The 13,961-nt window shown below is 39.2% G+C and overlaps 1 protein-coding gene across 2 annotated transcripts in view; it reads right to left on the bottom strand.

The window, feature by feature from the left end:
• The window catches only part of LOC144237596 (uncharacterized), a 241,932-nt gene that overhangs the window by 14,239 nt on the left and 213,732 nt on the right, over positions 1-13,961 (bottom strand). Inside the window, exon 5 of one of the 2 annotated variants that reach the window (XM_077771277.1) lies at positions 10,078-10,248. The exons of the other annotated variant lie outside the window; for it this stretch is intronic. The gene's annotated coding sequence lies outside the window, so the exon portion shown is untranslated. The remainder of the gene's footprint in view (positions 1-10,077; positions 10,249-13,961) is intronic. 2 annotated transcript variants of the gene reach the window in all.

The raw sequence follows: 13,961 nt of genomic DNA, 5'->3' as shown, positions 1-13,961 counted from the left end.
GTAATGTGAGTGTATTATCCTAGGATGCATAAAAGCGATGACTACCATATAGTAGAAGCCAGGAGGGAATTCTTGGATTCTGTCTTTATCAGGTATAAAGACATTTTCAGTAGAAATGTTTTGAAGCATGACCTGTTCCATACTCCTGATCTCTCACAGTCCTGCACTAAGTTGACGTCAGCAAGGAGGGCAGGGAGCTGAGAGGTTTTCCATTAAGGTTTTTCAGTTCATTACTCTGATTTTAAGTTAATTAACTGGTTTTGTGTCATCACATTTCTACTTCAAGCTTACAAAAGAACAGCTTTGCTTGGGATTCACATTCTAGGTAATTTTCATAGCAGTGCATTAAATTATTAGATGGACTTGGAACAGATTGTGGGAACATTGAACCCGAGATTGTCTTTCCTTCCCTCCACTTGGCTGCTATGGTCTATAGACTGCTGGGCACAGATGAGGCTTGCTTTCTGGTGGGGGTTTTGGCAGAGAAAACCAGAGCAGGGCCTTCTCCGCAGGGAAGAAAGACCAGAGAGCTGCAGACCTTGGGGAGACTTTCACTTTGAAATTCGTGGGCTTTCTGAATGGAAGTTTGATATGGGCCCCACCAAACTATGTCCACTCTCCATGACCTCCAGTAGGCTGAGAGCAGCTAAGCAGCCTGAATGTTTCCTGCTGCGTGAGAAGGAGAGAATTCAGGAAGACCATACCCAGAGAAGCTTCCTGCAAACTTCTCCAAGGAATTCATGGCTTGCCTGCTTCACATTCCATCCCTGGCATTTCTGAGATCTCATGTTAATTGCAGCATTGTTCTTAGCGTCAAACAACTAGAAACAAAGTGCACACCGCCGTAGGGGATTGGCTGCGCAAATTATGGCATACACACCCCATGGAGACGAAACAGCCACTTCGTAGAAAGGAAGAACTAGGTGCGAGCCAACGAATGTGGAGGTTCACTTCTGCCAGCCAGTCACTGGGCGAGGTGGGGATGCTTGAGCCTGTCCATTCCTGCCTGATGTGGGATTCCTTTGAAAGGAGACATTTTCTTAGGGACACCCCATCAGTCTGTCTGAGGCTTTCTCAGGACTGAATTGCAGTCTGAGGCCAACCTTCTTTCCTTTCACAGCCCCTAGACTTGGTCAAAAGGCCCTCTGCCAACTCCTGCTTCCTCCCCTTTATCTTCACAGGCCTCTTCTCCCAGGAAGTCTCTTGTGTTTAGTTCAACGTGCATCTGTTTCTTAGATGATCAGAACCCATACAATCTGCTGTGATGCACTGAGGGAACAAAAATCGCCTCTGTGATATTTCTGCCAAAAATGCATAATGTGACCCTCTTTATGAGGAAACACCGGACAAACCCAAACTGAGGTACCTTGTAAAAGCAGCTAGCCTGTAGTCTCAAAAGCTGTCAAGACTGTGATAGAAAGTGACTGAAAAACTGTTCCAGGTTGAAGGAATAAGAGAGGAGATAACTTAATGCAATGTGTGATCCAGTATTGAATTTGTTACAAAGGCTATTGCTAAGATAATTGGAAAACTTGAACTGGTTCTTTGTGTTAGAGAGTGACCCCTGTCTCAATGGCGTGGGAGGAAATACTCACTGGAGAATTCAGGGATAATGAATGGGTCATCATGTCTGAAACTGGGTTCAGAAAGATAAAGATCTTTACACTATTCCTGAAACTTGCCTGTTACTTTGAAATTCTCCTCTTTCAGAAAGTAAATGTGGGATGTGGAGAATGGACTGAGAGGGGCCAAGAAGGAAGGTCTGGAACAAGTTGGAAGGCTATTGCAAATGCCCAGTAAAGGATGAGTGGGCCAGCAGGTCTGGTAAGCAAAGAGAGATTCAAGGTAGATTTAAGTGATAGAATTAGCTGGACTCATTAATGAATTGGATATGAGGGATCAGAAAAAGGGGTATTAAAGATAATTTTTTGTTTCTGCCTTTAGCAACTGAGCGGAGGCTAGCTACTCAGTGTAGCAAGGAAGATTGAGGGAATAATAGGTTTGGGAAGAAATTCAAGAGTTCGCTTTTAGGTATTTTATAATTAAGAAGCCTGGTATTAGGGGGTAGTTGGTTATATGGGTCTGGAACTCAAGTCTGGGACAGAGATTTAAATTTAGTAGTTAACAGGATGTAAAGCCATTGAGGTGGATGGGATCACTTGCAGAGAAAAAGTAGGCATTAAAGAAAGTCCCTAAATTAAACCCTGATGACCTCCAACATTTACAGGTTAGAAGAGGAAATGCAGCTAAGGAGACCAGTTATGATGAAACACCAGAGTCCTGGATTTGTCGGCTCCTACCTCAGAAAATGTTCTTTACTAGAACTTTCCCTCAGGCTACATGGGCCTACCATTCCTGCCTTCTAGCATCCTCCTTCATTGTAATAGTGGCTGAAAACAAGTTGAGCTCTGAAGGTGGTTTTAAATTTGCACTTGTATTAGGCTCACTCTTTAAAAGAACTTTGGGAATTACTATTTCTCCTGGGTCTCATTAGAAGCTTCCTAGGTTTAGCGAACAGATAACTAGTTGACTTACTACCTACGTAAGAGGGAGAAGACTATCCTCATTTTCAATTCACTATCATTGTTACCATCAAGGGGAATTGTACATGTTTTCTTAAATACAGTTAGCTTAAGTAAGTTTACTTAAATATTCTTTCAGAAAACCTCATTTAAAAGTTTTTAACTCTGGACCAGGACCCCTAGGTGGCTCAGTCAGTTAAGCATTTCAACTCTTGATGTTGGCTTAGGTCATGATCTCATGGTCTTGATATGAAGCCCTGTGTCAGGCTTTGCACTGGGCTTGGGGTGGGACCTGCTTAAGATTCTCTCTCCCTCTCCCTCTGCCCCTTCCCCACTGGTGCTCTCTCCAAGAAAAAAAGAAAAAAAATTAACTCCGATCTGTGTCTGAAAGATATAAACATACATAGATTTTATATATTTTTATATGTTTGCTGTTACACAAATTCAATAAAATAGCCAATATTCTATAGATAAAGATAGGTGGTAGTTCTCTTTGGGCTCCCCAGTAATAGTTGAGTAGGAAAGCAAAAACAAAAGTAAGCAGGAAAACAGTTTCTTAGGAGTGAAAAAAAAGGGAGTGATCTTGATGATATTTCCATGAGGGGATTTTTTTTAAAAATTACTTATTTACTTTGAGAGAGCATATGCGCAAGTGGAGAAGGGGCAGAGAGAGAGAGAGGGAGAGTGAGAATCCCAGGTAGGCTCCATGCTGTCCATGCAGAGCCTGGCGGGGCTCAAACCCAGATGCTTGGCCAACTGAGCCACCCAGGCGCGCCTGGTAAGGGGATTTCTAGGAAGATGTCACAAATACTCATAGTGATCAGGAAATCCATTCCAGGGTCCTGTAAGGTGTGTACTTTGTATAATCCCTACTCAAGATTGCCTTGAGAGTTCTTGAGAGAGCTGATGTTGAAAGACTTAAAGCATTTCACTTAAACTGTCAGTTTAACAGTAAGAGTTCTGTCTCAGCTCTGCCATTCACTAGGGAGAAGCTTCACTAAATGGACTTTGGCTCTGGCTTTTCCCCAGGTTCCTACTCTCTGGCCTCTCACATTTATAAACAAGCCTAGCTAGAGTTCTTTGCTCCTAAGCCTCTAAAGTGTTAATAGTGGAATCAGTAGTAGTAGTGTGCTGAGTTAGTTGAATGCTTGCCATTCAACTTGCCATTGCACAGAGCAAAAGAAGAGACCAACTGGACAGTCTTTCTTCCATGTCACCAGTGTATACATGATTGCTTTCCTCCTTTTTCCCAGAGTTGACCAAGGGCCCTGAATAGGGCTCCGCTGAAGCAAATACATGGAGATAACGTTTCATGAAGTTTTAGAGATGCTTACCAAGGCGCACAGTTCTCTTATTTCACTCTCACTCTTCAGAGGCGTCTATCTGTCTTGTCTCTGCCTTGTTCATCACTGCATTGCCGGCACCTAGAATAGTGCCCTGCGCCTGGTAGATGCGTTAGAAATATTTGTTGACTTAGTAACTAGACTAAGTAGCATAATCTCGTGTAGATTGTGTAGCAAGGTTATGATGTGCTTGCATTACTGGATTTAATAAATATTCCAAAAAGGTTGGCTCTAAGTCATTTTTCACTTTCTATATGTTATATAAAAGCCAGAAAATACAGTATAATACTCAAAATTATGCTATACCAGAAGGTCTTTCTTTTTCTGGACTACTGAAAACAACATTTAATTTCCTGTGAATTTAATAAAAACTTTCTGAATATTTTACATAATTCATTAAAGGATATTAGAGAACTCACTATAATGGAAATAAATGGTCATTAGGTTTAGAAATTCATTTTCTTGCTTTGCCATCAGTAATTCAAATGTTTACATATTTAAAATCTACCTTTATGTAAGAAATTTTCATATTTCATAAAAATGGAGTAATTTCTTGATTAATGTATTTATGTTAGAGATGCAGGGGAGAGAGAAAATATGAGTGAATTGCCTTTTTGTGTCCTTTGCTGAGGACATTCTCTGTCACTGATACACAATTGCAAAATCTTAACCCTCTGAAATTTGTAGAAATATTTTTCCCAATCTGTTTTCATCTGATTGATAATTTACATATATCTATAATTTTAATTAAAGATTTTTATCGAGTTGTAAGAAATAATAGAGATCGTGTTCCCTTTACTCAATCTCTCCCAGTGGCAGCATCTTCCAGAACTATTAGCACAGTATCACAACCAGGGTATTTATATTGATCCAGTCAAGATATAAACGAGTTCTATCACAGGGTCCCTCATTTTGCCCTTTTATAGCAACATTGCCCCTTGCCTCTACCCCAGACCTAACCCTGGCAAGGGTTAATCTGGTCTCCATTACTACAACTTTGTCATTTCCAAATTGCTACTAGAAATGGAGTCATACAGTATGTAATCTTTTAGAACTGGCTTTTTTTTTTTTTTTTTTTTTACTCAGCATAATTTTCTGGAAATTCATCCAGGTTGTAAATAATTAGAAAAGAATTCAGTCTTACTAATAATTAAGGAAATTTAAATGAAGATGACAATGATACTATTCTGTTAAACCACCAAAGCTTTAAAACACACACGAAAAAGGGAGACTGGGTGGCTTAGTCGGTTGAGCGTTCGATTCAGTTTCGGCTCAGGTCATGATTCCAGGCTCATGGGATGGGGCCCCAAGTCGGCCTCTGTGCTGAGTGGGAAGCCTGCTTAAGATTCTCTCTCTCCCTCTGCCCCTCTCCCCTGCTTATGCTTTCTCTCTCTTTTTATAAAATGAAACACACACACACGATAACATCAAATGTATGCAACATTGGAGGAAAATGTACACGTTAGTAAAAACAATAATAGCTAATCGTGATTGATTGCCTGTTATATGCCAGACAAGGTTCTAAGCGTTTTACCTATATCAATTTACCTAATCACAACAACTCTAAGAGGTAAGTGCTATCTATCATTATCTACATTTTATAGATTAGCACACCCAGCACTGAGAGGTTAAAGTAATTTGCCCAACATCATGGGGGCACCTGGGTGGCTCAGTCGGTTAAGTGTCCAACTTTGGCTCAGGTCATGATCTGACAGTTCATGAGTTCAAGCCCCATATTGGGCTCTGTGCTGACAGCTCAAAGCCCAGAGCCTGCTTCAGATTCTGTGTCTGCCTCTCTCTCTGCCCCTCCCCTACTCATGCTCTCTCTCAAAAAGAAAATAAACATTAAATTTTTTTTAAAATTTTGCCCAAAGTTATGGAATGTGTAAATGGCAGGGCTAAGGCTCAAACATTTATTTCCTAGTTTCTTTTTTAAATAATAAATATGCATTATTGGTAACATCAAAAATTCATTTGTTCACAATTAAAACGATGCTCCCCTAAGGTAGCAACTAAATATTCTGGAAACATAATTATTTCAATCCTCCACTCCATCCCCTGCATCCTACAGAGGCATTCCAACCAATCTGAATTGGTATTATCACCACTGAAAGTTATATGTAAGTTATTTCTATGCAATCTATAATTTGAAAAATATTTTCCTCTTGTTTCCAAAGCTCTGAAATCATGGCTATCAATATCTCATAAAATATATTACAAAATAAAATGTATGAACATGTTACTTGGTGTATTTCCTAAGGTCCATGATATCTGAGGCCTTTATAGTAAAAACAAGTTTGTAAGGCTCATTTTTAAAAAGGCAAGGGGGAGGGAGAATTTATTTTAGATATATAGATTCAGATTTTCAGAAATGAGAAAATAAGTCAACTGGCCTGCTGGTATCATTCTCTCAAAACAATGTTTTAAAATTGTAAGCTTTGTGGAACCAGAATCTATACTAACTAAATGAGTTCTAAATAATCAAAAGTATAGAAATTACCTAATTGATTTCTGAGTATGGTAAATGGCACATAGTAATTTATATAGATTATGTTGATGATATAATATCTGTCTACAGTTGTAATAAAATTTACCATTTTCCCCTCTGATAATAGAAATTAATGAAAGGCAAACAATGTTCTTCATTGAACTTTTGTCACTATGGTTGATTTGCTTTGTTCTCAAACTGTTCTTTTTTTTAAAAAAAATTTTAAGTCTATTTTTTTATTTTGAGAGAGACAGAGACAGCACAAGTGGGGGAAGCGGAGCTAGAGAGGGAGGGAGAGAATACCAAGCAGGCTCTGCACTGCCAGCACAGAGGCCACTATGGGGCTCAAACCCACAAAGCCGTGCGATCATGACCTGAGCCAAAACCAAGAGTCAGATGCTTAACCAACTGAGCCACCCAGGTGCTCCTAAAAGTGTTCTTATTTTCTTTCGAGTTTCAAAACTTTTTTGATATGTATGCTGATCAGAGGAAGAAGAAAGTTATATGAATGGTTTAGCAGTACTCGAGCAGTTAAAAGTAAATTCTTTATTTTTCTATACTTAAAAATACTATTTCATGATTACTATGGTTTGTCTGTAAGTTGTGATTAAAATTATGACCAATCATTTATGTTTCCAGGTAAAAGTGTTGCCTATATGAGCTGAATATTATTGTCATTATCCATATAACTGGGCAGGTGTATTGGCAGTGTAGCCGATATGAACACATTAAAAAAAAAAGTCACTAAGATGTCTGTGAGTCAGAGCACATTTGAACAATTCCTATTTAACATGTCATGTGATAGCTCTTATTCAGATTCATGTTCTTAATACTGTCACTCAAAATAATCACAATAAATGTATTCTAGTATTTTGACCCTAGTGCCATTTTAAATTAATATTGACATTTGTTCATCTTGGAATTTCTTTTTTGTGCTTCTTGAGATTTGTATTATCTCACAGAATTATTATGTTATTTTGTAAAAAGATTTCTTTGTAGAAACTCTCCATACAGAAAATATAAAGTACTCAAAACAATTCTCAACAGATTTCAGATATGGATTATGTGTTCTAATTTTATCTATTGGGAAATAAAGTACTAACTAAATTTGCCCTTCACCCATAGAACATATGAATTGACTAAATGAGATGCTAATTATATGACTAAAGTAGAGATAGAAAGTCTGAGAATTAAATCCTATTTAAGTATTATCCCTTCTTTATATTAACAAGTTCTGTTTAGCTCATATATTATGGCCCTAGTTCCAGATAAGTAACTTTATTTCTTACCTTCATTAAATTCATGTTCAGATACATAAAATTTTCACATTAAGTTATTATTGTGCAAAGCCCAAATTATCTTAGATTCTTAATAAGAAAATACTGTTATGGTCAAAATAAATAACTCAAATGATATTTAATGTAGAGAATAGATTCATTTCTGAAATAGAGATCCGTGCTGTAAATCCTGTAAGTTAGATCCTGTTTACCCATTGAATTCTATTATGTATCTGGAATTATTCTTTGGAAAAACGTATACCACAATCTATTTTAGCTATGGTACTGCTCTTAGGAGCAGAGTAGGGACATTTCCATGGTAACAATAAAGCATTTCCTCTAGTGACCCACCCATCTCCTGGGAAGTTCCTGTACTTCTTTATTCTATATGATCTGGCTTCCTCCTCTTTGGATAGTCCCAAGGTAACAGCTAACAGTTTTTGAGCTCCTACTGAGTACCAGGCACAATTCTAAGCACTTTACAGGGATCATTGAAACCTGTGAGGTAGAATGTGTTAGCCTCCACAGATGAGGAAACTGAAGAGCAGGGAGCTCTCATGGCTAGGAAGAGCTGGAGAACACAGTTTAATTCCAGAGATGAAATTAAGACCAGTGTGCTATGTTGGCTTCCCAGTTTCTACACTAGAGCCTATGCTCAGGTATGGGTCTCCTGGGTTTGCTGGAAGGACCTGCAGCCCAACACCCCAGTCTGTTCTCTTGGCCATAAGCAACTTCATCCACTTACACCAGCACTACACAAAGATGATTGTTTTCAATTGTCATCATTATCCATATAACTGGGCGGGTGTATTGGCAATGTAGCCAATATGAACACATTAAAAAAGAAAGTAACTAAATTGTCTGCCATAGTGTGAAAGTATTTGGCAAGCACATCACCCTAGAATAAAGTAAACATTCAGAGGTAAACATATTAACTGTGTTTCCTAATGGGTAACTGACATGAAGATAAAGTTTCAGATTCAGCTGTCTTTTGACAAGAGGTCACATGTACACCTTACGTAATCACACTTTATGTCGCTTCCTGCCCAACTATTACAAATGAAAAAGGTTTGAGAGCAAAGGCTAATAATTTCTTCCATTGATATTTTGTTATAATTTATATTCATTGTTCTTCCCTGGCAACATTAACTCTGACTAGAGCCCCCACAAAGTCCTAACATCATTAAAGCTGACTTTATTTCATTATTATTGATAATTCATTTTGACTGTTTATTTGGGCTGCCTGCTTCCCAATTAATTGAACTGACAAATATTTCACCTGGAATGTTGAGGTATGACAAAACACGTACCATAAGGGTACATAAGGTTAATAAGGGAATGCTTTCTGAAGAAAAGGTGTTTGCAGGTTCAGAAAAACAGGAGGAAGAGAAAAGGAATGTCCTTGCATAAGAGCTCTTGTGTAGCAACTAAAGTGACTTCGGAGACTTCACATCACTTCGGTACCAGAATGAAATAAAGACAAAATACTTTAGAATCCCTGGGAACCTTAGAAACAGCTCAGAATGAACCCAACTGATAATTCCAGCTGGCTTAAAATATAGACACATGCACTCAAATGTTTTCATTGTGTTTAAAATGATGAGTTCACAACTCATAAATCATGTCATCTCATCTGGAAGTGTGGTTTGTGGTTTTCCATATTTTACCTCAAGAAGTTTTCAGGTAAAGATATGCATGTCACAGAGCGGTCAAACAGGAAAAAAATTCATTTCCTCTTGATTGCAATAGCCAGCAATGATTGCCCACTTATACGTGTCCAATCCTGTTTAGTAACTTGGTGGGGGCCATCTTTGTAGCTTTGACTCTTTGTCATCTGGTGTGGATAACTGAGTCCATGTGAAATACCAGGAAGGAGGAAGCAAAGGTGACTTTGAAGTTGTAAGCGTCACTAATTCAATGGTAATGGGACATTGTCAAGGGAAGTATTACCAGGAAGAGGAGCTGGTGGGGTGTGTTTGGGGCGAAGATGATGAATTCTTTGGAAAACATGTAGATCTGAAGGAACCAAGGAACCCAGAAGAGATTCAAGTGGCAGTTTCATGAAAGCAATCAAAAATGTTTGTGGGGGATCATGTATAAAGATTAGGACTAGAGGTTTCAGTTGGGGACATCTACGTATAGCCTTAGGGGTAAAAGAGACATTCTGTCTAAGAAAGAAAGGATAAGGATAAAGAGCCTCATCACATTACCGGGATACCCAGTTTCACAGGAGGAGAAAAGTTGGTGACAAAGGCTGGCAGAGGTGATACAGTCCACTTTGATGTTCCTAAACCCACCAAACATAAGCCCCCTTCATCCTCAACCTGGAATGCTCTCCCCACAGAGTTAGAAGGCTTCCTTTGTGCTCCCATTAATACTCTGTATCTGTTTCTGATGCTACATTCACCACAGATCATGACAGTTACCTGGTCAGGTTTCTTTCTCACCTGCCACACAGCAGATCTTCATTGAATGCATGAACTGGATGAGTGGAATGAGAAGAGACTGTGCTCAGGCCACATTTCAGAAATCAAGATCTTGGCGTTCTTGTAAATTGGTCAGATGACATGTTATTTCAAGGAAAATATAACTGAATGCCCATTGTGTGTCAGCCATTCCTGGGAAAAAGCCAGAAATTTTTAAACAGTGTCAATAAGACTCTTCATTTTTTGGCTCTGGTTATCTAGGTACTGGCCTCATCTACATGAAGGCGGGCTTTCCCTAAGTAACAACAAAGTTAACATTCACTTCTCCCAAATGACTCTGTCCCTGCAGAGGTTGGGGTCACTTTCCTACCTCTGTGAGCCTAGAGCAAGCGGAGCCCCTGATGGACTACCCAGGGGAGGGGGGGGGGCAGTTTGAAAATAACGTGAGATATGGAGACAAAAACAATGCAAAGTAACAGAAGTCCATTCTAGAAAGCGTCCAGAGGCCATCACCTGAAACAACAGTGGGGGACAAAGGGAAAGGGAGTAAATTCATTTTCCCCCTCTTCTGTCTTACTGTCAAAATTACAAAATTACTGTCAGAAAGATGTGGAGCCACAGCATTGCCTTTGCTGTGTGTTTGAGATTCTGTAGATGGAGGAAAATTGAAAAAGGATCAGCTGATAATAAAGCCACTTTTTAGCATTAGAACATTGAGCCTCGGTGTTTGTTTTTATTTAAAACTTGCTTTTGATTTGATATGAAAATATTTCTTAAATGTGAAAGTATTGTGTAAACTTTAAAAAGTTCTCTAAAGCTCTAAATATATATTTTTAATATTATGTATAAATATTAACATAGTATAATGGTATAAGTATAGCTTAGGCTTTGTTGTTGTTGTTTTTAAATTTTTTTCATATTTATTTTTGAGAGAGAAACACAGAGCATGAGTGGAGAGGGGGAGAGAGAGAGAGAGAGGAAGACAGAATCTGAAGCAGGCTCCAGGCTCTGAGCTGTCAGCACAGAGCCCACTACAGTGCTCCAACTCAGGAAATGCAAGATCATGACCTGAGCTGAAGTCGGACACTTAACTGACTGAGCCACCCAGGCGACCCTTGGGTGTGGGCTTTGTAAATAGACCCACGTTCAAACCCTGCTCTACCATTTGCTATTTGTGTGGAGCTGAGACAGATGACTTAAACTTTTTATCTCATTCTCTTTGGTATTAACCCTGGGGGTTAAATAGGAGAATGCACAGGAAAAGCATTTAGCCCACTGCCCAGCACGGCAGTCAATACGGGTAGGCATGATTGGCATTATTGTTGTGGCTTAAGGATTTTTTACTGTGGTGAAATATTCATACCATGAAATTTGCCACTTTAACCATTTTCTGCGCATATAGTTAAGGGGCAGGAAATATATTTACATTATCGTAAAACCATTACCACCATCCATCTTGAAAACTTCTTAATCTTCCTAAACTGAAACTGTACCCATTAAACAGTAACTTTCCATTTCTCTCTCGCCTCCAGACTTTGATAACCACCATCCTACTTTCTCTCTCTCTCTCGAGTTTGCCTATTCTACGTACTTCACGTAAGTGGAAACATTCAGTATTTGTCCTTTTGTGTCTGGCTTATTAAAATTTTTTAATAAAATAAAAAATAAAAACATAACAGTAATAGCTAAATCCACACTGTTTAGTCATAGATTCCTGGTGCTTTTGTACTAAATGGGCCACATTCAAAAGGCCTAACTTTTCTACCCTCCTGATAGTATTTACTAATTAAGGCGCAATCTCAGTAGGACAGTCTCTTCAGTGCCTCTTAATGCCCAATCGACTTCTGCAAGTATCGCAGACGCCAAGGTTTTTCTTTTTCCAGAGACTGTAAAATCTGAAAATATGTTCTGACAGGGAGCTCGAATGCTTCAGTGCTTTAATTGTGGCTGAGTTTAAAAGTTTTCAGCTTGAGTATTGCAGCTTTTTAGCCATCAGCCTCACGGCTCCTCTCCCGAAGTGACTGTAAATTTGCAGTCAGTAAGCAAAACAGCAAGGAGACATAAATATTCATTACTAAAAAATGAGGGGCTAAATCAAGGGAGAGGATTAATTATTCAGAAAAAAAGCTCTGTTTTAAAAGTTTCTCTCACAGATGTGCAGCAAGAACACAACCTGTCTTTTTATTATGCATATGAGTCCACGGCGTGTCTCCCTGCCTGGCGAGTCTGCATTCCTTTCTGCACAGTGATGCCAATTTCTAATTCCCGGACAAAAAGAAAGAACTGCTAAGCCTGTAGCCATCATGGACCAATCAAGTTGTTTTCTGTCGCGATGAATTACCCACGTGAAATCTCCTAGGGCTTTTACCACTTTACTCCAATGACTTTTCTATGCAAATGCTGGTCTACCAGGTAGAAGGCCTTAAAACTGCTGTGTCTGGGAGCAGACTGTTTTCTCCTTAGCTCAGCGCCTTCACGCCTGGTCTTCCGGATGCCCGTGACCCAGATTACTGCAACTGTTGCTACAAACAACAGATGCCACCTCGGAATGCAATTTCTGCTTTCTTTGTGTGATCTGGGGCAAGCAATCATCTCTGAACCTTGGCTGTTTCACCTGTAAAATAGGTGGATAAAGACAGCCTGTGAAAGTAACCCAGTGCCGCGTGCGGCAGGTAGTGAGGAATGCAGGTAAATATTAGATTTAGGAGAGATGCGTGCGAGTCTGCATTGTACTTTTCCAGCACTCTTTCTCCTTGAGACTGTTTCTCCATCTCTGCCAACAGCCATCTCACAGCCTCTCCCTCCAGTATTAGGGAGCTGAAATTTCCACCTCATTTGCCCTTCTGCTAGCAAGGCCTGTCCGGCCTCCAGCTCTCTGGCTAGCGTAAGCTAAGACTGTAGGCTGGAAATCACTGCCCTTGTGATTTAATTACCTTTATCTCATCCATACCCTTGGCCCTCAGGACTCTGCTGCTTTGCAGAGCAAGTTGGATAGCCTCCTATCTCTAGCTTTTAATCTACACAAAGTGCCAAAGATTCAGACAGACATTTGAAAGGAGACTGTGGTAATGAAGAGAGACAAAAATTCTGCGAGAACAAAAGGGGGAAAGAAGTGTTTATGTTTTATGTTAACTCTGGGGTCTTTGTCAGAAAAGGTAATGCTATGTTTGCTATAGACTTCTATTTCTTTGAACAACTATGCTGATATTTTTTGGGTCTTACTACAGCCTAGGCACTGTGCTAAGCACCTTACATATATTATTTCATTCAATCCACCCCAGGACTTTTAGAAGTAGATGCCACTCATACCCACTGTATAGACAAAAACCACAAAGGTTAAGTAATTTGCCTAACTTCACACAGTAAGTGGTGGAGCTGGATGAAAACAGCTGACCCAAGAACCAGGGGCTGTGCCAGAACATTCAGTGGCATGTTCAAATGCAGGATCTCAATCAGAAACAGTAAAGCAAGTGACTCCTTTAAATTTAAAGCCTCTGGAGGGCTTAAAATGATGGACCGCCACACTTAAATTATGTATTCCACTTCACCCTATTATCTTCTTTATTTTTCTTTTATTGAGGTCCTTAGGTTTAATTTGTTTTTAATACTAAAATCCATCTGGTCTCTGTTCCTTGCAGTAGGAAACAAGAATTCAAGAAGGGCCATACAACCATAATGTTTGAAATTCCTTGTCAATCTAACATGCTGAATCCATTCAGGAGTAACTGGTGACCTCAGTGATTCTTGTGATTGGAACTTTTTTTTGTAAGCAAAATAGAACATTTGGATAATTTTCTGTGATGTTGTGCCTATAAATTAAGAATTAGGAATGCTTTCTATTCAAGTAAGAAATATATATTCCCATTTGTAGAATTTATTGTCTCTATGTAAAAAAAAAAAAAAAA

This window comes from Crocuta crocuta, unplaced genomic scaffold (genome assembly GCF_008692635.1).
Source record: "Crocuta crocuta isolate KB4526 unplaced genomic scaffold, BGI_CrCroc_1.0 scaffold235, whole genome shotgun sequence".
NCBI classification, from domain to species: domain Eukaryota; kingdom Metazoa; phylum Chordata; class Mammalia; order Carnivora; family Hyaenidae; genus Crocuta; species Crocuta crocuta.
The sequence above is the reverse complement of the archived record's forward strand: the minus strand, read 5'-3'. Positions and strand labels throughout refer to the sequence as shown.